At 36.4% G+C, this 27,775-nt stretch overlaps 1 protein-coding gene across 2 annotated transcripts in view; it reads left to right on the top strand.

Annotated features, from left to right (window-relative positions):
• Nrg1 (neuregulin 1) overlaps nucleotides 1-27,775 on the top strand; it is a 1,054,999-nt gene that overhangs the window by 139,235 nt on the left and 887,989 nt on the right. The gene's annotated exons all lie outside the window — the stretch shown is intronic.

Below are 27,775 nucleotides of genomic sequence, written 5' to 3'. Positions count from 1 at the left end.
TTTCTTGATCCATTCATCCACTAAGGTTCTTATGGGTTGATTCCATATCTTAGCTATGGTAAACGAAGCTATAATGAACATGGTTGGGCTGGTATCTTTAGTGTGGTGTGGTGGTGGTGGTGGTGGTGGTGGTGTGTGTGTGTGTGCGTGTGTGTGTGTGTGTGTGTTCTACCGGATAATTGTGCTGGTAGCTTTAGTGTGTATTTGTGTTCTATTGGATAAATGCCCAGGAGTGAAATTGCTGGGGTATAGGGAAGCTGTATGTTTAACATTTTGACAAACCTCCATACTGCTTTCCAGTGTGATAGAACAAGTTTACATTCTCACCAACAGCACAGTAGCATTTCCTTTTGGCTACACCCCCACCAACATTTGTTATTGTTAGTTTGCTTGATAAATGGCATTCTAATGGGTGGGTTCTCAATGTTGTTTTGATTTACATTTTTTGGTGGCCAAAGATGTTGAACATTTTTTCATATGTCTATTGGTCATTCTTACTTTTGAGAAGTCTCCCTTTAAGTTTTTAGTCCATTTTTTAATTGAGTTGTTGTCTTTTTGAGGGTTTTTTTTTTGGTTTAAATGTTTGAGCTCTAAGTATAGTTTAAATATAAGGCCCTTGTCTGATGCATGGCTGGTTAAAAAAACAACAAAACTCCCATTCTTTGAGCTTTCTATTTATCTTGCTAGCTATCTATGTCCTTTGCCATGCAGAAAATCTTCAATATGTAAATCTACAAGTAAACATAGTAAAAGAAAAAATACACTGGGACATGAGAAATTACACAGGTCTCTGGACATTCATGCAGAGTGAGACTAAAAGAGAATATTCTTAATATACATGCAATAGTTAGGTTCATCTGATCATATACAATAATATTTATTGAAATGAATTCCAGGAAATTGAGATAATATTTTTTTGTTTGTTGCTCTTTTTGCTTTCTTTACTTTTGATCTTGTTTGTTCATTTATTTGTCTTTGGGGAAGGCAAGTGGGGGGGATACAGAAATAGAGAGACAAAGGGTGAACAAATGCAGCAGTGGCATTCACTAGATACTATGTTGAAAATGAACTATAAAGTATGTGGGTGGGGATGGGAGGGAGAAATTAGGAGAGAGCAAGGGAAGGGGTGATATTTTTCAAAAAGAAATGTACTCTTTACCTGACTTATGTAACTATAACCACCCTGTACATCATCTTTGCAATAACCAATAAATTTTTAAAAAGAATATAAGAGCCTTTGATATTATGGGACGGGGGTTGAAATTTACTACATGTAGAACTACAAAATGCTCACCCACAAAGAATCTGTAGTTTATCATCAACACCAATGACAAATAGTAGAATTCCTTTCAGTTTTATTCATTTGTTTTCCAAATACTCACCTTGCTAAGATATACCCAAGAATACTTTATTTGTGTAAAAATGTAAGCATAGAAACTACCACTAGTAATTTTCATAATAATTATAGGCTTGAATGACTTGCAAAGTAAACCCACATATTTTTTTATTGTTCAGTATAAAATGGGTTTGGAGATGCGGAAGAAACAGCAACTCTGGGGCCACCACTCTGATTTGATTCCAGAACCATATTCATTAGTGAATTGAAATTAGACAAAACGAATTTTTTTTGTCGGTCGTGGGGCCTGAACTCTGGGCCTGGGCACTGTCCCTCAGCTCTTCAGCTCAAGGCTAGCACTCTACTACTTGAGCCACAGCGCCACTTCTGGCTTTTTCTGCTTATGTGGTGTTTAGGAATCGAACCCAGGGCCTTGTGCATGCAAGGCAAGCACTCTACCACTGAACCACCTTCCCAACCCCCAAAACAAAAATATTTTGAGAAAACAAAATAATTTGACAAAACAAAAGATATTGTTCCTCCTCTCTGGACCCGTATCTTTGGCTGAATTTTCTTTGAACACTTTTTTAATACTTGGGCTAGAACATGTTAGTGGTGTAGATGCGAATACAAAACTGTGTACTGCTCAGAGTGGTAAAACTATCATACAGTTTTCTTTCTGTAAATTCAGAAAATACACATGGAAATTAGAGGGCAAAATATAATGAAAGGCATGTATAGAGTTATGGATATTTTTGGTGACAGAAAAGAGAGAAGTTTAGGATTTATCTGGAACCATTATTTATTAGAATTTGCGACTACTGTGGACAAAGCAAAATTAAATGATATTTAATAAACAAACAAAAATCCCCAAAATACAAGGGGAAAAATCCATTTATAAAATATTCTAATTGAACAGAACAGACATAAAACAGGACATGGGAGGCCATTGGCTCTGTCTATAATGTGAAGGCAGAACTTTGGGCAAACCCCTGATTAGAAGATCAGAATCTTCTAATCCTGATCTTGCTCATGCTGACTGTTCTGTAGAGTACAATGAGAGCATTTGCTATTGAGAATAGCACTAAGCTAGAAGCCTGATAGTATGAGATCTAATCTAGTCTCTTATTTTAATGTTTTGCAGTTAGCAAAAAGCACGTAAGTCCTAAAGTCACAGTTTCTCATCAATAAAGGAGTTGATTCTGAGTGCCTTTACAGCTCCCACCAGCAACACAGTGATGTACCAGGAAACAGGAAGATCTCTGCAGATGGGTTAGATAGCTTCGCTTATAGTTTACTGAAAACTTGGGACATTCAAGTGCATTAAAATCATAAAAAGCTTTCTAAAGAGGTGGACTGTAAACTGTACACTTGTAAAGTGGATGGATTTTATGTTACTTTTTATGTGATTTTGAAGAAATAACATACCTACTCATGTGTCACCTTTGATAACTAGGATTTTGAAGAAATAACATACCTACTCATGTGTCAACTTTGATAACTAGGTTTTTCAAAAAAGACTTCTACATTTCTATCAGGAAATAATAAACTTGAAACCTATCTTGTATCATCTTGAATTAAAACAATCTAAAACAACTTTTTATTTTTATTTTAAAATTTTATTTATTATAAAGATGCTGTACAGAGGGGTTACAGTTACCTGAGTAAAGTAATGAGTACATCTCCTATCGAGAATTGTACAACTTTTTTTATTATATTACTTTTATAATTTTTTAAAAAAGCTTTAAACAAATCCCCAGACACATTTTCATGAATAATGACTCTAAGATTCTTGCAAACAAAGAATACCATCTTTTAGACCATTATAAGACAATGTCTTCTTCCAGATTCTTCATATCCCTATTACATCATCAGATCCATCTTGGCATTAGGCCACTCTAAAGAGGTGTGCAAATTCTAATTTGCAGCCATTTGTGTAACTTTTAAATGATAAACATCTTGCAATCTGCTAAAGAATGTATGAAGATATTACGCTACTATTCACAATAGCCAAACTACAGAGTCAGCCTTTGTACCTCTCAATAAGTTAACGAATAAATAAAATGTAGTACACACACACACACACACACACACACACACACACACAAAACTGTGGAAGAAAAGGGGCAAAAAGAGAGGGCAATGGAAGAGGGGGTATGGATATGATCAAAGTACTTTATATTTATATATAGAAAATGAAATGATAGCCTGGTGTTGGTGGCTCATTCTTGTAATCCTAGCTATACATGAGTCTAAAATTTAGGTGTCTGTGGTTCAAGAAAAGTTCATGAGATTCCATCTCCAAAATAACAAGTAAAACTGCATGGCTAGAAGTTAAGTTCCAGTAGTAAGCAGCCAGCCTAAGAAGTGAGGTTCGAAGTTCAAACCCTAGTACCACAAAATTAAATTAAATTCAAATTAAGATTTAAATAATATAAAATGAAAAAGTAAAATCAAGAAATTCTTTTAAAATTGTTTAAAAGGGTCTTGAATTTCATCAAAATGCATTATATGCATGCATGGACACATCGCAGTGAAAACCTATTGTAAAAATAATACAGACTAATAAAAATAAAATAAATTCTCCTCTAAAGTGCTAGTAAACACAGCATTAGTTATCTATCATTAATTAGTTTTAAAAGAGATTTAATCAATGTGTCTCAATGTCATTTATAGATGAGAACATGAGATACAAGAAGATTAACTTGAACAACAATAAGTAACAATAAGACATAATTTTAGCTCTAGAGTATGAATTCTATTTGTCAAACTAGACTTCCCAATCTAACAATAAATACATGCCGATTTCAAATGTTTTCAGGGTAGAAGTTAAGAAAGCACTACATTCTATGATGTTTTGTAGAAAGCACTACATTCTATGATGTTTTGTAGAAAGCACTACATTCTATGATGTTTTGTAGAAGAACCACTCCTGAAGCCCCACTGATGGTGGCAATTGTCTTGTTGTCCCTGGGAGCACATCATCGGGGTAATCAAGAATGTCTGTCTGTTTAGAATCCTGGCATTTTCACTTCTCCAAATCTTAGGTTCTCCTTCTAACATGAAAGAATTGGATTAGAACATCTGGACATTTCTAAGGTCCTTTCTTGCTTCAGAGAGCTGTGCTTTACATAGCCGAGGGACAGTCACAGGTGTTTCATAAAGTGTTCTGCATCAGCTGGTCTGGCCCTTAAGATCCAGGGAAATAATAGACAGTGGGTTCTTCAGTCTGTCATGAAGTAAAGAAGGAAGGAGGAAGCAAGAAGGTCTGTGTTCTTACCTCTTGCTGAGGCTGACTGTTGCCATCACCATCAGATGCTCTGAGTTAGTCACAGAAGGCTCTGCCTGCCAAACTTGCAGTGGGCCATCCTGAGTGATCCCAGAGACTGGTATGTGCTGCCATATTTAAACCAATAGAACTACTTAAAGACTAGCATCCACAGGGGATATAAGAGGTGTCTCATGGCAGTATACAATGTACAATGGTAAATATGTCTGTGACCTTAGACAGCAAGTTAGACTTATTCTTTTTATAGTTGAGCCCCAAGCAAGAGAAAAAGTTCTTGCTATGGTAGGTTTGGGTTATATTCTGTACAATATGGTCACAAAGTGAGCCTATGTTCATTATAATTGATGTGAAATCTGAAATGCCTCTGAACTCAAAACTAGACAGCAAAGAGCTACAAGGAGATATCAATACCATTTTATATAGTATGAACATTTGCAGTGAGTTAAAAAAGTACTGTTCAGGGATTTAGATACCACAACCATACATATACAGGTAAAAAGCATTAAACCAAAAAGTAGCAGCAATGGACTGCCCTTTGGGTTCTTCAGGATCTGTGTTAGCTGAGGTTTTATTTAGCATAGTTATGATGTAATAAGGGCAGTGATCACAAACAAACACTCCAAGGATCCAGAACTGGGCAATTTGCAAAAAAAAGGGTGGATAAAATAAATGAGTTCAGTGAGTAACAGACCTTAAGAAAATATTTAAAAGAGAATCCTCAATGTATTCAAGTATTGGGGAATTGTGACAATCAAGAAAATATGAAAAGTAAGTAGATACAGTGGTATACTTCTGTAATATTAAACACTCAAGAGGCAGGGATCAGGAGGATTATGGGTCGCATATAGCTAAGGAAAAATGTTAGGGAGATCTCATCTCAAACAATAAGCCTGTCAGTCTAGCTATGCAGGCATCCTAGATAAGAACCCAGTCAGATTGAGGCCAGTCCCAGGAAACAAACATAAGACCCTAACTTAAAAAATAGCTAAAGCGGGGGAAATAAAAGGAATAGGGTATGCCTACCTAGCAAGAATTAGGCTTTTGAGTTTACATGCCAGTACTGGAAAAAAGTATGAAGACCAAGAATGATGGAGGACAAGTACTGACTTGTCAGTAGATTTGGGTTTACATTTTTCCAATTACTCAGTAAACTTAAAAACTTATATGTAATAAGTTTGATGTTGATAAGCACAGTCTAGGCATGCCAGTTTACCTACATGATTTTAGGCAAACCAATTAACCTCGCTGAACATCTAATTTCTCACTTGTGAAGGATTGTACTATGATGGAGGTCTTGGCTTAATAAGCACTGCTGGATAAAGAATATTTTATTTAGTATTCGTGCTCTGTCAGTAGGGAAAAAAGATGATACTCTATGACATCAAAGAGTCACTTCCTTTCTTAGAGCTCCATTACAGTCATGCTTTGCTCAATTATTCAGAAATACTCCCTATTTCTTAAGATTGTAATTAAGATTGTAATTAAGATTTCTTAAGATTGTAATTGGGCAAAGGACATTGAGAGATAACCAACTTTAACCTGCAACTTTTATCAATAAGGATTATGAGGTCCAGAGATAGGAAGCAACTTGTCCTGTGATGTTTATAATGACTAAGGTCATGATTCTTAGCTCTTTTCTGTTATAGCAAAGATAACACAAATATGTTTTATTCCTCATGCCAAGTCAGACCAATAGTTAGAGACTGCCAGTTGATAAAGATGAAAAGGCTGTGGGACCTAGCTAGTAAAGAGTGCTATTGTTGGTTATTACTGCCTGCCATTTGATCCAACAATGGTGTGGGGAGACAGCATATATGTTTGAGACTTATTTCAGGGATGTTCTTTATAAAATTTCCTCAAGGGCAAACTTTCAGGATGTATTCTGTGTTCTCTATAACTGCCATCACTCATGATGTCACCTAATTACCTATTATAAAAGAAGTAAAAAAGAAGTATAAAAGAAGTAAAAATGCTCTAATGAGTCAAACTTAAGAGATAATCATTAGGAAACGTCATCCTCAGTGTTTGGATCTTGATTAGGTTTTCTTAAGCTGGTTTTACTTCTAGTGTTGCTAACTGTTTTAGGCTGCTGCGTTAGCATGGTGTGACCTATCTTCTGCTAGCCAGGGCAGTACCCCGACACTGAAGATAAGCTGACACTAGTTGTAATGCTCATTGTATAATCATGGAACACAGAGCTCTTCTCCCTGTGGTTCCAGCCATTTAATCCATCTCCTGGCAGTCCATTTCCCACTCTGGGTTTCTGGTGTAGAATGCTGAAGAATGTTTTTTTCTCTCTGCTGACATGGTCTACTCGGAGGAGTGAGAATTTCTTGGAATGCCTCATGCCAGCACTGGCAAGGTTGGCTCCTACCCTCCACTTAGAGCCTTGCAGGATTTTGTAAGACAATGAAACGAACTGTCTTTTTATTTATCTGTGCTCATCTTTGTCATCTGTTATTGGTTTGAAAGAAAAACAAAAGTACATTAATTTTATGAGGCACTACAGTGTAAATTCTCAAACCTTGGACATATGTATTAAATACAGAGTGTTTTTTTATTTTAATAACTTTAAATACAGGACAGATTTAAGTCCAGATATAATGAAATGCCTATTTATTCTGGAAATAATTTGGTTATTTTCTAGTTCGTATTGTTTATTTTATAGATGACAAAAATAACATTCCAGTGTTCATTCAGAAGGATTAAGTGATGTGTTTGATGGTCCATAGCTGAAGAAAACAAACAGAAAAATATAATCCAAAAATTCCTTAAGCTTAGTCTAGTATGGTGTACATCATATAATATTATCACTAGTTATTTTATAATTATTGAAATTTGGCTTTTTTTATACTGGCTGCTTTGATTTAAAAATGGTTTGAGTAATAGGTTAAAAAATTAATATCAATGTTCACTTTTTGAATTTAGCAAGATATTGAGGTTTGCTTGGCTGTTTGTGATGAGTTCTGAAGCAGGTACTTGAAAACACTGTGCAGGTGTTCTACCCCTTTTTTGTTTATTTATTTTTGTTTTAAGTTTTGAGTGGCAGTGAAGTCTCTGTGAGCCCCTGATCTTATACCTTGGTTTTAAGGTTTTCTTTATCCCAGCTCTTGCTCAGTCTTTGGATGATTCTTGGCCAGTAGAAAATCTGGGACATGCCAGACCATTGTAGTTAGCCTGTTGCAGCTTCCAGTCCAACCAAATCCTGAAGTTTGAAGTCATCTCCACAAAAAGCAGAGCCAAGCAGTTAAACAGAGATGTATACACAAGAGTTTTTAGTGCCCCATGGATACTTCTGATTCCCACGCTTCTAATTTACAGGCTTCTGGGTACAAGTAGTATGAGCACTACTTTCATACATCTCACGCTTTTTAACTATATTAAATTTAGCATTCAGTAAATAGCCTCTAACAACTCACATTTGAATTAGAAAAGGCTGTATTAATAAGAGATGGCATGAACGAGCACTCACAAGGGAATATTCTAACCGTATTACAATAAGCTGTTGGCAACAAATGTTCTCAGGTTCTCTATATTTTCATGAAAGGATTAAGTGTTCTGGAGGCAGAAAAGAAAAATGAAATGTACTCTTTGCAGTCGGAGGGGAAAATGTGAGGATCTACCAGCAGAGTTATTTTTATGGGAATGTGGATCTGTGCTGCACAATTTTTATGTTTAGAAGAATTTATAGACCATTTTTGCGTGATGGTTTAAGTGTGGGAACAGATCAGTTGATGGAGCGGATTGCCAGTGAAATGGAGAATGTGCTGAATTGAATAAAGACCTGACTCAGTGACGATTTGTGCCCCAAACTCTTAATAATTATTTAAAGCAATGAATAATGACATGCAATATTATAAACTGTATGAGAATAAAAACTGGCAGTATATCTGTTTTTGTAAAACAAGACAGTCAATGTAAATTTTTCTTGGGAAACTTTACTAATCCCTACTGCAAGCAATCTCAGTGAACTCTCCTCAGATACCTTTACTGAAGCCCTTTCTGAGCATTTGCAAACAAACAAGAGCAAAGTTATACTTATTCTTCTTCTATATTATGTAATACATTGCATGGTGAGAAAACGCTATACCATCACTGGAGATAACACTTGGATTGCTTTCCAAATCCTCCTTATCACTGTATAACAGAAACTTCCTTCCTTCCCTCCTTCCCTCCCTCCTTCCTTCCTTCCTTCCTTCCTTCCTTCCTTCCTTCCTTCCTTCCTTCCTTCTTTCCTTCCTTCTTTTCTCCTTTTCTTCTTCCCTCCCTCCCTCCCTCCTTCCCTCCCTAATAGTGGACTTTGAACTTAGGGCCTCACACTTGCTAGGCAGGTGTCTTACTGGTAAATTTGCCCTGACCCAGTTTTTTTTTTCCCCACTCTCATTTTTCAGATATCTTCTCACATTTTACTGGGCCTGTCTTGAACCACAATCTTCCTGTTTTATAGGTGAAATGACAAATGTATGCCACTGAGCTTTAGCCTAAAGGGTTTCTTTTTGTCAGTTGTGGGGTTTGAACTCAGGGCCTGGGTGCTGTCCTTGAGCCTCTTTGTGCTCAAGGCTAGCACTCTACCATTTGAGCCACAGTGCCGACAAATGTATGCCACTGAACTTTAGCCTAAAGGGTTTTTTTTTTTTTGTCAGTTGTGGGGTTTGAACTCAGGGCCTGGGTGCTGTCCCTGAGCCTCTTTGTGCTCAAGGCTAGCACTCTACCATTTGAGCCACAGTGCCTCTTCTAGTTTTGGAGATAAGAGTCTCACAGGGACTTTTCTGCCTGGGCAGGCTTCAAACTGGGATCCTCAGATCTCAGCCTCCTGAGTAGCTAGGATTACAGGTATGAGCCACCAGTGGGCTGAGCCTGAAGATTTTACAGGCTGAAATAGACTCTTGTGAATTTTATCCTCGCACTGGCTTAAAACTGTGATCCTCCTAATTTTTCCTTCCCAAATAGTTGGCTTAGTGGCATGAGCCACTGTAGGCTACCATTCTCAGCTAACAATTTCTTAATCTGTCCTCGTTCTTTCTCTCTTCATTCCTTTTACTCCCTCCCTGTCTCCCTTCCTTCTATGAGTCTTTTAACTTTATACTTTTGTCAAAGAGATTGAATGTTTTTATACTTTCCTGCTGGGTCCTCATAATACAGTATTTGCAGATTTAAAAATATAATTCTAAAGAAGAACACATCAATCAAAACCTTAGTGATTTCTTATAAGAAGGGCATGGTTTGTATTACTTTCTCTCAAAAGGGTCCATTAAAGGACAAACATTTCCAGATGCCCCAAATCTCTCTGATATGTTTTCTGTCAGAAATAACAGCACATCCACCCTTCTTGTTACAATAACGGGTTCTATACTGGGACAGATCTCAATTGTATTGCCCTGAGACAAGAAGCTTCTTAAACTGAAGATTACTTACTTTAACTCAGTTTAATTCAATAAACATTTATTGGGTATTTACTATGTCTAGGTTACTGTTATCTATTGAGAATGAAACAAAGATTAAAACAAACCCTGTTCTGAAGCAGTTTGAAACCTAATGTGATTGAAAATATCAAACAAATATCAGCCCTAGAAGTATAGAACCATACAAATATTTAGGAACTTAGCAAGCAAGAAAAGGAAACAGTAATAAAGAGGAACACCTCCTGTTTCCCAGTCTTTCCTTTAGCTCTGTGTAATTCTGATATACATCAAATAATTTTTTAAACTGTCAGGTTCTTTTTACATTGTGATCATGAATATTAGTTGACAGTCATGGCTCATGTGTAAGTTGCATCAATTATGCAAATGCTTATATACAGTTAACATGAGACAGTAGAGTCTTATTTAAGAATATATTAATTTGAATTTGTAACACTGAATTACTGTTTTGTTAGATGTTTGATTCCACTTTTCAGATGGCTTCCACATAAGATTTTACAAGTAAACCTCTTTCTCTCAATCATGAAGGAGAAAGAGCCTTCTTAGAATGAGCTGGCAGATAGCAAGAGATAAAACTTTGAGAGTCAATTTTCTGAAGTAACAAATGTAGTTCTCAATCAGCACAAAAAGCAAAGAGACCACATTTGTACATGTATGTTGGAGTGGGGGTGAGGTAAAGGAGTCTTTCTTATTTTATGATGGAATGATTCAAGCAGAAAAGAGGCAAACTTTTTTAAGAAGATAATTCAAGTTAGAATAAACAATTCAATAGATTTGGGGTTTCAGAGTGCATATATACCGCCCTGGAGCTATCCAAGGTACTGAACCACTTCTTATTATATTGCCTTCTAATCCAGCAAAACAAACATTTAGAAAGCTTTAACTTCTAATCCAGCAAAACAAACATTTAGAAAGCTTTAAGCTTGGGTTTGATTTAAATCTGGGTTTGGTTATTTGTGACTAGAGAAATTATCTTGTATGTTTCTGATATTTGTCTTGGTTAATCTCTGAATGAGCTTCTTTTATATTACCCATTCATTCATTTATTTTACAAAATTTTAGGTAAGTTCTCCTGTGTGTTGGGCACTCTTAACAATGCTTACAATGTTTATCTTTATTATTACATAATATTAGTTCTTATACTTTTATTTTGTTGGATTTAGGCTGGAGAAACAGATAGACAATTGGGAAATTCTAAGGGTTTATTTGTAATATGAAAACTCTAGTTTCTGTCCCAAAGGTTGTACTCTCATTCTTTTTGTTTTTAGTACCTAGGACAATTCAATAACAAGTCGAGAAATTTAATTTATATAACATATTTATTGTTGTGGAGTAGTTTCTATACCATGATCATTTTTAATTAATAGGTAAAATTCTTTGGGGGATAATTGAGAAGAAAAAATTCCCCAAGCACTCTAGATGAAACCTGAACTTGGTCTTGAGGAGTATGAAGTAAACATTTGGAACATTTTCATATATTATGGACTAAATTAAAGGTTTACTGGAAAAGTAAAAGGACCACAACCTTCCAGCTCTGATTTTTATAAGCATATGCGATCTCAACAATCCTTTCATTCTATTTCCCTCAGAATCATCTATTTTGTGTTGGGTTAGATAACACTACTTTGGTTAGTTACACCTGAAATAAAAAAAGAGAGGAAAAAATCCATTGATGATAGCACCACAGCATCACATAGCAAAGAAATTTGGAGTGAATTCACAATTATTCTTTTCCTTGTTCCAAGAATAATACAAAAGAAATTACTCCTAATTTTCTTGAAAATGTTTAAATTGTATCATTCTACTGGAGAACTCCAACTAATCAAATAGTAGTTTATTCCCATAAGGGACACAGAATCCAAAGGAGGAAGAGAGAAAGAGAGAGGAGAAGAAGAGGAGAGAGGAAAACAGGACAGGAGAGGAGAAGGGAGGGATGGAGAGAGGAAGAGAGGAAAGAAGGGAGTTCTGTGCATGCTTTTTTTTGCCACACAGGCTTAGGATTGTTCTCTCATAATGTCCTTGAAACTGTCATTGATTTATGGAATTGTGGTACTCAATCATTTTTCTTGGTTTTTGCAAAATCCATAGTGTTATCTGTTACTAGCTTGTATTATCCCAAACTAACAATTTATGATTTAATATATTTGCTTTTGTATTATTTGGATAAAATTAGGTTAAATAAACAGAGACAGTTCGACTCTACTCAAAGTGTGAGGATTGCTTAATTTCTTCTCTTTATTTGCTTGGAAACCAATGTCATTTGTTGTATTCTTTTTTTTTTGGGGGGGGGGGTCCGGTCGTGGGGCCTGAACTCTGGGCCTGGGCACTGTCCCTCAGCTCTTCAGCTCAAGGCTAGCACTCTACCACTTGAGCCACAGCACCACTTCTGGCTTTTTTCTTTTTGCTTATGTGGTGCTGAGGAATTGAACCCAGAGCCTCAGGCATGCAAGGCAAGCGCTCTACCACTGAGCCACCTTCCCAGCCCAAGTTGCATTCTTTTTTTAACTAATACTTTTTTATTGTGAAAATACCATACAGAGAGGTTACAATTACATGAGCAAGGTAATGAGTACATTTCTTATCAAGCATTGTATTCTTATAGAAGTTTTGCTCATTTAGGATGATAGAATGTGTCCAATTTTTATATCCACATGATAGGTCTGAACCTGTTAGTTTTCTAGAACAGTGCATTTACATCCATTTTACATATGAAAAAGCTGATACGTTGAGGGATTAAATAACTGTAATGACATTGGAATTAGTAGTCAGAATTGAGGGTTCAGAAGTAGCTTCTGACTTCAGCCTCCCTGCTGTAATCAAAATGAAAATGTTTAATTTTATCTTCTTTAATATTCTTTTACTTCCACATAGAGTCCCATGACACAGTACAAAGTAGAGTCTTAAAACATGGAATTAAGAGCTGAAAATGATTTCATTTGGTAATTTCCTCATTATGACTTAAAATAAATGAAGACATTTTCAAAGAACATAATTTATTCCTTTGAAATATGTTCTGTTTGCCATATGATGTGTGTTGTAACACGGTTCTGATGAAGGTGTATTGTGTGTGTGTGTGTGTGTGTTCTTTTAAATATAGCAGTTCTCACTATTTAAACAAATACCTGAATTATGCAGAAAAAAGAAAAATAAAGATTAGTTAATAGTTTTTATTTATGTCTGACATTTTGTTAAGAATGTGGTTATGAAACAACTTAAAGAAAACCAGTGTAAAAATAGAATTAGATAGCGTCTACACTGACAACCAGTTTAGGGTATAGCTGCCAAATGTCTGGAGAAATACTTTCACAACTAGCTTCAGATTTAAAGAATAGAGAAAGTTGGAGGCTGAGCAGAACAATCTGATGTAAGAACCAGCTATTATTTTTTACTAAAGCCAGCTGATAATAAGTCATTACATTTCTAAATCTCAACTATCTGGAATCAGATTCACCATAGCAGTAAGACTTGATTACCTTTAGTGAATTTTAATGTAAATTTATTGTTAATAATACATGAAAATGAAACATGTACTATGAAACATGTATATGTAATAAATATAAATATATAATAAACATATATGTATAAACACGTATGTTATAAATATATATATGGGTAGATTGACATAGGATTGTTAATCCATATATATATTGTATGACATTTAAATTTCATCAGATATTTATGGGAAAACCTTTCAAAATCTTTTGGCTTTTTGAAAGGTTCACTACGTGACTGTTATCTATATTCATCATCTAGTACATCAGAAAGTCTATCTAACTGTAACTTAGTAGCCATCAGCCAATCTTTCCTCCCTGAACTCCTCCCCATACTTCAGCCTCCAGGAACCACTTTTCTTCTCTGCTACTTTCAGATCAAATATTTTACTATTTTGCTCATAAAATTATGGTCATACAAGACTTGTCTCCATGCTTGCCTAATTCCACTTAATATACATTATCATTCCATCCATGTTGTCAAACATGACAGAATTTCATGGTCTTTACTGTTTTGGTTGCATTCCATTTCATATTTGTTCCATATTTTCTTCGTTGGTTTGTCAGTTAATCAACCCCATGGATTGTTTCCATTCTTTAGCACCTTTAAAGCATGTCTTTCAGTGACCAAACCTTTCTGCCACACTTTATCTTTGTAGAGTTAAGAGAGTTTCTATTAGAATAATCTTCACCTAATGACATAAATATACTAATGCTAAATACTCATTGAAAATGCATGTTCCTTCTGGGAATTAAAACTGTTTCAATTTGTGATTCTCAAGAAGCATTTGTCATGAGTTTACTAATAGCAATACAATTTTTAGTTTACCTGAGTTTTATTATTGTAGAAAAAATTCTTAGCAAGTTTTATAGATGAAACAGTATCTTGATTTTTAATTACTCTTACTAAAAAAATTGACATTTTTTCTTGTATATTGTCTATTTTTCTTTCTACTGTCCTAATATAATACAAAATTATGGACTTCTCTTTGTTTTAACAATATTAGATGTTTTTTCATTTATACATAATTCCATTTTTTAAAAAAAGGAGAGCATAAACTAATACTGGTGGCTCACGTCTGTAATCCTAGCTACTCAAGAGGCTGAGATCTGAGAATCACAGTTCAAAGCCAGCCCAGATAGGAAAGTCTGTGAGACTCTTATCTCCAGTAAACCACTAGAAAACTGGAAGTGGTGCTGTGGCTCATGCAATAGAGTGCTTGCCTTTAGCTGAAGAGCGAAGGGAAAGTGCCCAAGCCCAGAGTTAAAAAAAAAAAGGAGAGCATAATCAAAATTATGTAATTTTAGATTAGAATACAAACGTTAAGAATTTAGTATTACTTGCTAATTCTGGCTCGTTTGATTCTATAAAAGCTCTCATCTTTTGTTGTTGTTGTTGGTTGGTTCTGGGTCTTCAATTCAGGGCTAGGCACTGTCTCTGAGATTTTGTGCTAGCACTCTACCACTTGAGCCACAGCTCCACGTCTAGCTTTTTGTGGTTATCCAAGACAAGAGTTTTATGGATATCCCTGCATAGGCTGGCTTTGAAGAGAAATTCTCAGATCTCAGACTCCTGAGTAGCTAAGATTACAGGTATGAACCACTGGTGTCTGGCAGAATTCTCAACAAGAAATTGTAAGAGTTTCACTGTATTTGAAGTCGGTGCCCTGCATCTTGTATATAAACTTCTCTAGCTTGGGGAGGGGAAGGGAAACAATAAAATCCTTAGTAGGGATTTAGGTTGACCCATTGTAACAATGAGATGTACAAGACACTGTTGAAAAAATGAACTTTACAATTTAGGCGGGGTGGTGGTGGTGGTGGTGGAGGGGGGCAGTGTAGTTTAGATGGAAGAGAAGGGAGGGTAGGGAAAAAAAAACAAGAGAGGAGGTAACAATGCTTGATAGGAAATGTACTCATTACCTTGCTCATGTAACTGTAACCCATCTGCATGGTATTTTTACAATAAAAAAGTATTAAAAAAAGAAATTGTAAAGAAAGACAGCCTCTTCAGTAAATGGTACTGGCAAAATTGGTTAATCACTTGTATAAAACTAAAGCTAGATCCTTATATATCACCCTGCAACAGAATCAACTCCAAATGGATGAAAGACCTTGGAGTAAAAGCAGATACCCTGAAAACATTAAAGGATAGAATAGGAGAAACCCTAGCTCTCCTTGGCACAGGCCGAAATTTTCTTAATAGAGACCCAGAAACACAACAAATCAAAGAAAGTTGGGCAAATGGGATTGTATGAAACTGCAGAGCTTCTGCAAGGCAAAAGACATAGCTAGCAAGATCAATAGAAAGCCCACGGATTGGGAGAAGATCTTCACTAGCCATACAATGGACAAGGGTCTCATATCTAAAATATACCTGGAACTCGAAAAATTAAATCCCTCAACAACAACTCCTCAAAGAAACAACTGCCCAATTAATAAGTGGGCTAAAGACTTAAAGAGAAACTTCCCTGAAGAGGAAAGAAGGGTGGCCAATAGACACATGAAGAAATGCTCAACCTCTCTAGCCATAAAAGAAATGCAAATAAAAACAACATTGAAATATCACCTCACCCTAGTTAGAATGGCTATAATCAAGAACTCTAATAACAACAGATTCTGGAGTGGCTGTGTCCAGAAGGAAACTCTACTGCATCGTTGACGAGAATGTGAACTTGTTCAACCACTTTGGAAAGTAGTATGGAGGTTCCTCAAAAGACTCCACATAGAGCTCCCCTATGACCCAGCAATCCCACTTTTGGCCATTTACCCAAGTGATCACAAACAAGATCATACTAAAGCTACCAGCACAACTATGTTGATTGCAGCATTATTTACCATAGCTAAGATATGGAACCAACCCAGATGCCCCTCAGTAGATGAATGGATCAAAAAAATGTGGTATTATACACACACTATGGAATTCTTTGCCTCCATCAGAAAGACTGACATTGCCCCATTTGTTAGGAAATAGAAAGACTTGGAAAAAATTATATTAAGTGAAGTAAGCCAGGCCCAAGGAAACATAGGTCTCATGGTTTCCCTTATTTGCAATAACTAGTATATATCTGAGACAAGTAGAAAAGGTCAGATAAGATGATGTTAAGCGAAATGAACCCCAAGATAAGGACACAAGTGTTTTTTTCTTTCTTGCTATTGTTTCTAACATATTTATAAGATATTTCTTTGTTGTTTTGAATGTCCCTCCCCCACGGTATAACCCCTGTTTTTACTGTATATGATGTTGGTATAATTTGGGGAGTGGAAGTGAAAATACAAGTTGTTTAAATAGGGTTACAGGTAGACCCATTGCAACAATGAGGTGTACAAGACGCTATGTTGATAAATGAACTTTACAATTTAGGTGGGGGTGGTGGTCGTGAGGATGTAGTTGTGGAAATGGGAGGGAAGGGATGGTAGTGGGAAAACAAAGAAGGAGGCAACAATGCTTGATAAGAAATGTACTCATTACCTTGCTCATGTGATTGTAACCCCTCTGTACAGTATTTTCACAATAAAAAACATATTTAAAAATGAAATTGTGGGGGTTTATAAAATATTTCCTAAAGCAATGTTTTTGATTGGCTAAGGAAATATCATCTTTGAAAACTTTAATATTTCTATATTGATACTGCTGATTGTCAATATCATGATCAGTGTTATAGTTATTTTGGTAGTGTGTTCCACTCATTGTTATTTTGGTTTTATGTTTATTTCATCCCTTACACACTCAAACTCAGTTTCTATGCTAGATTTGATTTGCTGTAGGTAGCCACAGATCTTGTATTTATAAAGGAGACACGGTCTATAAGTTTTCCAACCATCACTTGTTCATCTCATCATTCATTCTTGCTAACAGTGACTTACAGAAAATGTCCTCTATCAAAACCAATCCTTGTGCTTTTTACCACTTTGTTGAAAGTCTAAATACCAAAAGAAATGTATTCTCTAATTTCACAGCATATAGCATTGTCTTTTGTTGATATTTTCCAAATGCCTGCAATGCTCTTGCCTTTCAGTCATACACTGTACCCAGCATCCCTTTCATAAAGATTTTTAAATGAATTGTCTCCACAGATGATGAAAGAAAATAACCTCATTTTTAATTTTTCTTCTTATAACTTCATGCTTCATTACTCTACACATAAAAATATGCATTTATTTCTACTCAAAGAATACACATAAAAATATGCATTTATTTCTACTCAAAGAATAAAGGTATTTTACAGTGGAGGGAATATCTCATTGTAAGATATCTTCTCCATGTTCCAGTCCCTCATACATACAGGCATGGTTGGGCAGCTGTTTACACAAAAGATCAAGAAATCTAGAGTTTTGTATCGACATGTTTTCTAGTAGAGTCTTCTTTTAAAAATGTACAGAAAAAAAATATTGGTTTCTAGTAGAACTCAGTCCCATGCTGGTATTGCTGACAGTTCTTATTTCTTTCTCTTGAAAAAGGTCACCCTTCATATATCTCAAAGCACTTTATCTGTACAACCATATCTTACTGGTGTAACTGTATAAAACCACTTACATTTTTGCTGTCTGTGTTGCAACCTTTTGGGCCCAAAGAGAAATAAGCAACCTGTAAAAAAGAAAATGAGGTGCATATGTCTCTTGGAAAGTAACGGTAGAATGACTGAAAAATGTTTTTAGGTTCATCCCCAAAATTCAGGGCTCTACACAGATATGTGATACCTGAGTGAGTACTGGACTGTGTAAATGTGAAAGATGTGCTGCTTTCCTTATTCACACATTTTGAATAAAAAGAAATAACTATTTCTTCTTTGTTTTTATATTTGGCCTCAATTGTAGGAAGTCATCTATGACTACTTTGTTGCTTTTTATGGAAGGCATACCACAGAATTCCCCAGCTTAGCATTCTGGCTTTGCTCATGTCATCACCACCATACTCATTTGAGAGTATTCAAGTGTCCCGAGAGTCAGAATGATGGATGGTCACACTGACGGATGGTGGACCACATTTTTCTTCTTTTCTTCAATTCATTCTGATATGTTAGTGAGAGAAAAAAAATCTGAACATATAGCAGAGAGCACAGCAGGTGAAGCTTAAAGATGTTGAAATAATTAAAATTATTAGTTCAATGTACTGGCCAAAACTTCAGAGTTTATCTTATTCATCTTATTTACATTATGATGGAGAAACTGAGAACCACAGGAAAATTACTGAAAGCCATGTGCTAGCCAAAGGAGTTTTCTTTTCTTTCTTTCCATTTTCCTTTCCTCCCTCCCTCCCTCTCTCCCTTTCTCCCTCCCTCCCTCCCTTTCTCCCTCCCTCCCTCCCTTCTTCCTTCCTTCCTTCCTTTCTTCCTTCCTTCCTCTCTTCTTTCTCTGTTTCTCTCCTTTCTCTCTCCCCCTCTCTTTCTCTCTCATTTTCTCTTTCCTTCTTCCCCCTCTCTCTTTTGTGGTGGAGATCATACCAGTGGCTTCATAGATGTTAGGCAAATACTCTACTAGTAAGATACATCCCAGACCAAATCTCTAGTAAGATGCATGCCAGAACAATTCTCATGATTTCTACTCCCGCCTCAATTTCTCTGTAAGTCTGTCCTAGTTTACATGAAGTTAGTCATCACATTGACAACCTTTTGATTTATCAAATTGATTGGTGGATCCAACACAAATCCTGTATCTGTTCACTCTTCATTTACACTGCTTATACCTTGAACATGAGAATCTTTCTGCTTCCAAAACTTCCCGTTGCTCATAGCATCACAGCCATCAAAAATGACAATTTTAAAGTGCTTGCTTTTTGTTTAAAATGCTAATATGTTACATGCAGTATTAATTCATAATTTCTTTTTGTGAATCTACATTCTCTGTCTCCTTTTTGAACATCACCTTCTACTTCTGGCTATTGCAAAGTATGACATAGGTTTTGTTCTTTGCCCCCCCCCTCCATCCCTCCAATTAAGGGACATCTTAATTTTATAACCTTGATGTTTTCTGTTCCTTCTGCCGGGAGCTTTCTTCTCCTAGCCACTCACAGTTTTCATTCCTCATGACTGTTCTGCAGAGAGGTTTCCCAGCTGCACGCTTAACATTTTGTGCACTCCCATCTGTTCATTATGTTATGTTATTTTCTTCATGACACTAGTATCTATTTAATTCCAACTTTTATTTCAATTGTCTTTATGAATTTAGATTGCAAACTCCATAAAGGCAGAGATAACTCTGTGTGTGTGTGTGTGTGTGTGTGTGTGTGTGTGTGCATGCTGGTACTGGGGCTTGAACTCAAGGCCTGGGCACTGTCCCTGACAAAGGTATTGCTCTAGCCACAGCTCCACTTCTGACTTTTTGGTGGTTAATCGAAGATATGAGTCTTACAGGCTTTTCTGCCTGGACTAGCTTCGAACTTTTATCTTCATCTTAGCCTCCTGAGTAGTTAGGATAACTGTGAACCACCAGTGCCTGGCATGAGATAGTTTTAATTGGTTTCCTTTGTCTTTACTCTCAATCATGTCTATTTATAGTCAAAAGAGAGAGACCATCGTCTTGCTTATCATAAGTATCTCCTCACATTTTAAAATCTTTAAGTAGTTGTACAATGGGGTTTAATTCAGTTTATGAATATAACGTATCTTGATTATCTCACTCCTTCCATCATTTCCATGTATTGAGTTTTGAGGAATACCTGCTGTTCCACCTGGAAGCCCTCCTCCTGCAGGAAATAAGAAGCCACGAGGAAGAAAGAACCTAGTACATACTTCTGTAGAGAAGAGAGTTATTTTTAAGAAATTGGCTCCCATGATTGCTGGGAGCAACAAGTCAGAAATCTGGAGTATATGTGTACAGTCTGGCAGCTCAGGTAGGAGCTGCTGCTGCATTTTCTTCTTCTCTGAGAAACCTGGCTGTTTTTGTATGTAAAGTATTCTAACAGATTGGATGAAGCCTACTCACATTATCAAAAGTAATGAATATCCCTTTCTTATAGTAAGTGTTCCACAAAATGTATTTGTAGCAGTAACTTGATTAGTGTTTGATGAAACAACTGGGTACTATGCTTAATTACATTGACTATTGATTACACCATATCTTTGTGGGACTGGGGACAGAAAATGCTTTTCCTGAGACCCTGGTTACTGGTTGGGTACACTGAAGAGGAGTGTTATAAATTTGCTTCTTATTAGAATTCAAAATTAAATACCAAGTCCACTGGAGTGTCAAGCATGATTAAATTAATACTTTTTTTATTTTTAAGCTTTTCAATAGAAAATAATTTTAAGCTTAGACAAAGGTTTTTGAACAAAAGTTAACAATTTGTATTTTGGGGTTTTGCTGATATTTTAAGTAGTAAGTACATTTGTGTTTTTCTCTGCATTAAAATGTAAGATGAAAGTACAACATTGAATTGAATATTTTACTTGTCTATTCCACTACAATATTATAGGCCATTGTATAATATGTAGTTACTTAGAATGTGTAAAATATAAAGATAGTTTATGATATTGGAGAATTTGATTGGCTTTTAATGTTAGTAAATTTTTGTTCTAATTAGGTAATTATTAGGGGTTATGAAGTAATATGATGACATACATTTTATACAAGACAAACTTACTAACTTTTTTCCTTATTAGGTTTTCTTTAAGATGCTGCAAAAGTAGCATGATTTCAGTGTATTGTTAACACGATAGCTTTCTTAGCATTTCTGCAGAATACTGCTCTAGAATTCTTGCTGGAAACATTGAGTGAAACATACAGACTCACATAATAAGCCAGTGCCTGTCTATCATTGTGATTGCTGTCCTGCTAGAAGGTCATAGTTATTTAAAAATATTTACTTCAGTGAAATACTTACATGAACAGAAATATTAAAAACTCTAGCTAAGTAATTGATAGTCACTAAATGGCCAAATCTTGGTTAGCATAACTTGTAAAGGTGAATGATAATGATCTCGAGGTAGGATAGGTGCCATCAACTGGAACATTTTAATTGTTTACTATTGGCGAATAAAAGCCATTTAAAAGCCAATACTCTTATTTCTAATGTCATTTACAAATTAACTGTGCTGCAATCATGTAAAATGTTCTACAACTATTTCATATTCCCACCAATATAGAATTTTTTCTATTGTGAAAATACTGTACAAAGGGGTTACAATTACACGCGCAAGATGAGTACATTTCTTATCAAGCATTGTTGCCTCCTCCTTTGTTTACCTTTCCCATCCCTTCCCATCTCCCCCCCTACTCAACTTAATATCTTAACTTATCTTTATTCATTTAAGGGGAAAAGACCCCTTCTATTGTAATAAAAAATGTACTTTTTGCAAATAAGGGAAACCATGGGACCTGGCTTACTTCACTTAATATAATTTTTCCCAAGTCTTTCCATTTCCTAACAAATGGGGCAATGTCATTCTTTCTGATGGAGATTGGAGATTCATATATATATATATATATATATATATATATATGTCACATTTCTTGTTCCATTTGTTCCATTCATCTACTGAGGGGCATCTGGGTTGGTTCCTATCTTAGCTATGGTGAATAATGCTGCGATAAACATATTTGTGCTGGTAGTTTTAGTATGGTCTTGTTTGTGATCATTTAGGTAAATTCCCAAAAGTGGGATTGCTGGGTCATAAGGGAGCTCTATGTGGAGTCTTTTGAGGAAACTCTGTACTGCTTTCCAAAGGGGTTGAACAACAACTCTACACTCCCATCAACAATGCAGTAGGGTTCCCTTCTGTTAACATCCCCTCCAGCATCTGTTGTTATTAGAGTTCTTGATTATAGCCATTCTAACTGGGGTGAGATGGTATCTCAGTGTTGTTTTGACTTGCATTTCTTTTATGGCTAGAGAGGTTGAGCATTTCTTCATATGTCTATTGGCCATTCTTATTTCTTCTGTAGAGAAGTTTCTCTTTAAGTCTTTAGCCCACTTATTAATTGGGCAGTTGTTTCTTTGAGTATTTGGGACAAGCAGAAAAAGTAAAAAGCTATGTACATATGACCATATAGATGATGTTAAATGAAATGAATCCCAAGATAGGGGCACAAATGGTTTTTTCTTTCTTGCTACTATTTTTAATGTATTTATAATGTACTATGTGATTTTTTTGTTTCTTTGGCGTATTCTTCACTCACGGTATAACCCCTGTTTTCACTGTATTTGATTCTGGTGCCCTCCATCTTGTATATACATTTTTCTAATTTGGAGAGTGGTAGGGAAACCAAAATGCTTAAACAGGGATACAGGTTGACCCATTGTAACAATGAGATGCACAAACACTATGTTGAAAACGAACTTTACAACATCAGCGGGTGGGAGCGAGGGGAAGTTGGGGAGGTGGGGAAGGAAGGGATGGTGGGGGAAAACAAAGGAGGACACAACAATGCTCAATAAAGAAGGTACTCATCCCTCTGTACAGTATTTTTACAATGAAAAATGTATAAAAATGTACTTTTATCATCAATCATATTATAAAGTGTAGTAATTGCTCTAATGTTTATGATTGTCATGGACAAAAGAATAAGTGGTTTCACTTGACTTCCATAAAGTAAGTTTAGAGTAAAATAGAGCTGTAACTATGTGATCCTTATTGTTGATAAGCTGAACCCGTTACAGTTCCTGTAAATATTTCTGTAATTAATTTAACAACCTTCTGAGTTGAAGATACTCTAAGAGGTCTTTCTTAAACCAGTTTGATAACTTTTAGAGATATGAGTACAAATCTTGCCAATGGTTCTTTAAAATTCTTTCTGTAGAATATATGGAACACAATCCTAGGTCCTGTTTCCAAGGTAAACAATTGCAATTAAAAAGTATTACATTGTCCATCTTACTGCTGTCACTATCTAACGGTGTTAAGTGCCAATCCCATCTGGAGTGGACACTGCACCTTTTCTCCTTCAGCATGAAGTGCACAGGGAACATAGAAGCACTGGTCCTTTCTTTTAAATCTTCTCAACTTTCATCTTTCTCTAATACCATACATAGAGTTTCTCAATGATTTTTTTTGGCTTTGTCTCCGATTCAATGTGAACCATTGAACCATTTCCCCTTAGATGACTATGACTATAACTAATAGTGATTCACACCCTCATGCATCTCTGCATATCTACTCTTGCCCTGCTAGACATTTTTCATTTCATTCACTGAAAAAAATTTTTTCCCTGTAGTGATTGTATCTTTAGTGTGCCTTTTCTAATATCAGCCATGCTTTTCTTATGAGTGCAACAGGGTGAAGTCTTTATCGTTATCTCTGTTTCAAAAGTTTCTTCTGCTTCTTTGCTTGGGGGTTTGGTTTTCTGTTTATCAGGCGGGAGTAGCCCATAGTAGTTATGTGTCTTTATGTCTTGTTTCATTTTTCTACTGCCCTGCAAATAGGTGATTCATGCACTTAATTTTGTGTAGTAGAATAATAAAATGTGACACTGTGCTAGCCACTGTGCTAGCCAGATTTCTGTCCCTGTGACAAAATTCTTCAGAAAAACAACTTAACTGAGGTGGGTCTTGAAAGACTAGTTCATAATTTCAAAGGTTTTGGTCCATGATTGGCTGACGCCACTTCTTTGGCTTGAGATAAGTTAGAACACTGGGAAGTGGGAACATGTTGCAGAGGAGGCTGCTTGCCACATATTGAAGAGCCGACACAGAGAATGAGGAAAGGGCAGAAGACCAGATATTGATCCCCCCCCCCCAAAGACCCACTTCTTCCATAAGTCTCACTTCCTGAGTTTCCATCACCTCCTAATAACTCATCCAGTTATGAACCTATTAATAGATCAATCCATTGATGAGGCCAGAGCTCTCTTGGTCCGATCACAAAGCCCAGACTGTGTGAAGGATCAAGCCTTCAACACAGGAGCCATTTCAGATCCAAACAAAAGCAACCACTTCCAGGCCTTGCTCCTTAAGTATTCCCCAAGGAAAAGAGCCTGAATGTTTCCTCTGCATTGTCATTACTTAATTACCGCCAGGATGTAAACAATCCAGTGGAAGACTGAGCCACAGTCAGGACAGAGCTTCTACACCCAGACAGCTGGGCCCTGAATGTGTGTAGAACACACTTACCCCTTCTGTATCATCTTCCTCAATCTGCAAGGGATTGTGATGAACTGAAAAATGAATCCTACTAAGCAGCTAATATTCAGGTTGCATGCTTTCATACTTTACCTATCCTGGCTGGCATTTAATACTTCACCTATCTTGATTAGTATACTGGTCTGCCTTTGCATCTTGCTGCTGCTACTCTTCCATGTGTTGCCATTTGGTTTTCTATTTACATTTGTCATTAAGGATCTATATGGAAATTTGCTTTTATTCTTCAAAGATTGTTATGTACGTATTTGCATTGTATGGTTGAATAGAAGAAGCAGGAGATTGAGCCATGCACTGTGTGTATACAAAGCGTGTCTTCTGAGCTTGGAGGCTACTGACAGCTGTACATTTCTGACCCTAGTGCTTTTTTAGAGTTCTCCAAGATCAAATGCATTCATCTAATGATGTCCACCCCTAACTGACGTCTCTTGACACCAAGTCCTTGCTCAATGTCACCAGTCAAGATGTCTTACGGATTCTTAGTTCTGGAAGACACTATGGTAAATTTGCACAGCCATGGGGCTGCTGCTTTCCTATTGTTGTGGATTCAGAAGAGGGTGATATCGTTGCCTCATGCTCACATCAAACCCCAGCCACCCTGAGCCTCCCTTTGCCTCCCCCAGCCACCCTGAGCCTCCCTTTGCCTTACATTCTACACCGAGTTCATGAGCCAGCCTTCGCCTCTGTTTCTACCTTCAAACAAATGCCGCATCTGACTGACTCAGTATTATCCAACTGCACCCCTACTCCCTGCTCATCTTCTCAGCTACAATAGAAAAGACCAAGGTTATCCCCTGCTTCTATCCTTTTCACTCTATATAAAAATTGTACTCAGCATCCTCGGAGAAACATTTAAAGTATAGACCAAGTCATATCCCTGTCTGAGAGATAAACCTTTTGTAAATGGCTTCAAGTCGTTAGCCTGTCCACTTTGACCTCATAGTATCAAGCTTATTTTTTTTTCTATACTTTCTATCATTGGCCTCATTACTCATCGTTTCAGTCATATTTATTGATCATACTATTTCTGCCTCAAGGTCTTTGCATGTGCAGTTGCTTCAGCTGATGGCTTCTTCTTGGGATATGCATGGCTTTCTTCCTCATTTTCAATTGAGTCTTACAACGGATGTACCTAATTCACCTTCTCAGGAAAGAATTGATTCTTATCTATGATCACTCACTCTCACTCTTCATCTCTTTTACCAACTTTTATTTCATAGTCTATAATACTCTCTACTGTATCCAATACCAATGCAGGCTTCACTAGATACTTTTTTTTTCCTGTTAAGGAGTAATAAAAATCATCTCTATCAGAATGGAAACAATGACCAAGGTAGTGACCTGACTACTTCTTCACCTATGCAACTACTAAAAATGCTAAAGTCTGTCTTCTACATATTGCAGAGGAGTTATTTGTTGCGTGGGCCATGTATCAGGGACTTAAGAAGCTTTGGTTTTCCCTATGAAGGCTGAGGACAGATAATTCTTCTATTTCTTCTCTTTTGTCTTTATGGAGAGCATGAATATCTCAAGTTTTTTTGATGCCTCTCTCCCTTGTCTGGCTAGGTGCCTTCTTGAGGCAGATGGTTAACTTTATTTAGATAGTGGGTTTCAGAACTTTCTTCTAGTGACAAACACTGGTGCTGCTAGTCCTAGAATGAACAAGGGCAAGAGAAAAGGCGGCCAACAAGCCCAGCTGTTCACACGGCGCCTCTTTCTTAGTCACCCCCTTGTTATTGCTACTTGACTGTGGTTTCGCTTGATCCTGAGCACAGATCCTAGAGATTTTGATCCTACTTATCACAGATTTCTCCTATAAATGTTTGAATTTTAATTTTCTCTATTTCCATTTCTTCATTGGTTAGTTCTATCTAATTTCAACACTCAAATCCTTCTTTTTTCAAAAATTTTACATATTAATGGGAAAAAACTATCTCCCTCTCCTTCCATGAACTTCTTACTAATTTGTATAGAATTTGATATAAGAGAAGGGAGGGAGAGATGTATATAAATTCTTTCTTTCTGGCTACTGTTGTGACTTACCATGTGTGACTAGTGATTTCTGTCAATATTTTAATGTTAAAAGATAAAATAATTGTTTCATAATTAAGAAAGATATAAATGTGTAAAGTATGCCTTTGATCAGAATTTATAAAAATGACTGTTTAGAATACATTTGCGAGTGAAAAATTAATCAAGAAGCTCAATGAAAGAGAAGTGGGGATGTTGTTCATATGGCAATGACATCCATGTTAAAGTGCTATGTGTTCCCACTGAGTTCTGTTGTTCTTGCTGCATTAAATGATATGGTGAGTTTTACTTGAGATCTTATGTCTCTCTATTTCTATCTCTCTCTAGCTTCTGCTTCCCTTGCTACCTAATAATCTAAAATTGCCCTATGACTTCCTAGACAGAAATAGAATAAGTGGGAGCATGGAATATCACCAACACCCAATAACAGCTGTGAAATTTCAAACTTTATAATGGATCATAGGATATTTTTGAACCTTGGTAGACTCTAGGATGTGTTGCTTAAAGACAGAGTATCATCGATTGTGAATGTTTTTAACCAGCCTAATCTTGGAATTTATTACTAAAACAAGTATAGATACAGTTTGTTAGGTTAGAATAATAAATCTCAAATGTGACCCAGGGTGAGCATCATCTAGAGGGCTTTCAGAAACACAGACTCTAGGCATCACTTAGAGACTTCCTAGTTTACTGGCTGGGCCAGAGTGGGGCCTGAGAATTTGTATTTGTAAAACTTTTCCCAGGGCTGATGCTTACTGATCTAGGAACAGCTCTTGAGGAACTGCTGGAGTAGTGTTACCATAAGGATTCCTAGAAACAATTTAATGGTTACTTCTTGATCAAAAGTCCAATTACTGCCAGGCGCAGAATGCTGAGATCTGAGGACCATGATTCAAAGCCAGGCCCAGTAGGAAAGACTGTGAAATTCTCTAATCAATTACCAAAAGAAGAGGAGATGCAATCATGGCTCAGGTGGTATAGCATTAGCCTTGAGTAAAAAATGTCCAGGGACTGTGTCCAGGCCTAGAGTGCAGGTTCCAGGACTGATTCACACACACACACACACACACACACACACGCATTGACACACACACACACATACACACACACACACGCACACACACACACACACAC

Source organism: Dipodomys spectabilis, unplaced genomic scaffold (genome assembly GCF_019054845.1).
Source record: "Dipodomys spectabilis isolate Male_0828 unplaced genomic scaffold, ASM1905484v1 ptg000009l, whole genome shotgun sequence".
Taxonomy (NCBI): Eukaryota; Metazoa; Chordata; class Mammalia; order Rodentia; family Heteromyidae; genus Dipodomys; species Dipodomys spectabilis.
This window is presented reverse-complemented; position numbering and strand designations above follow the sequence as displayed.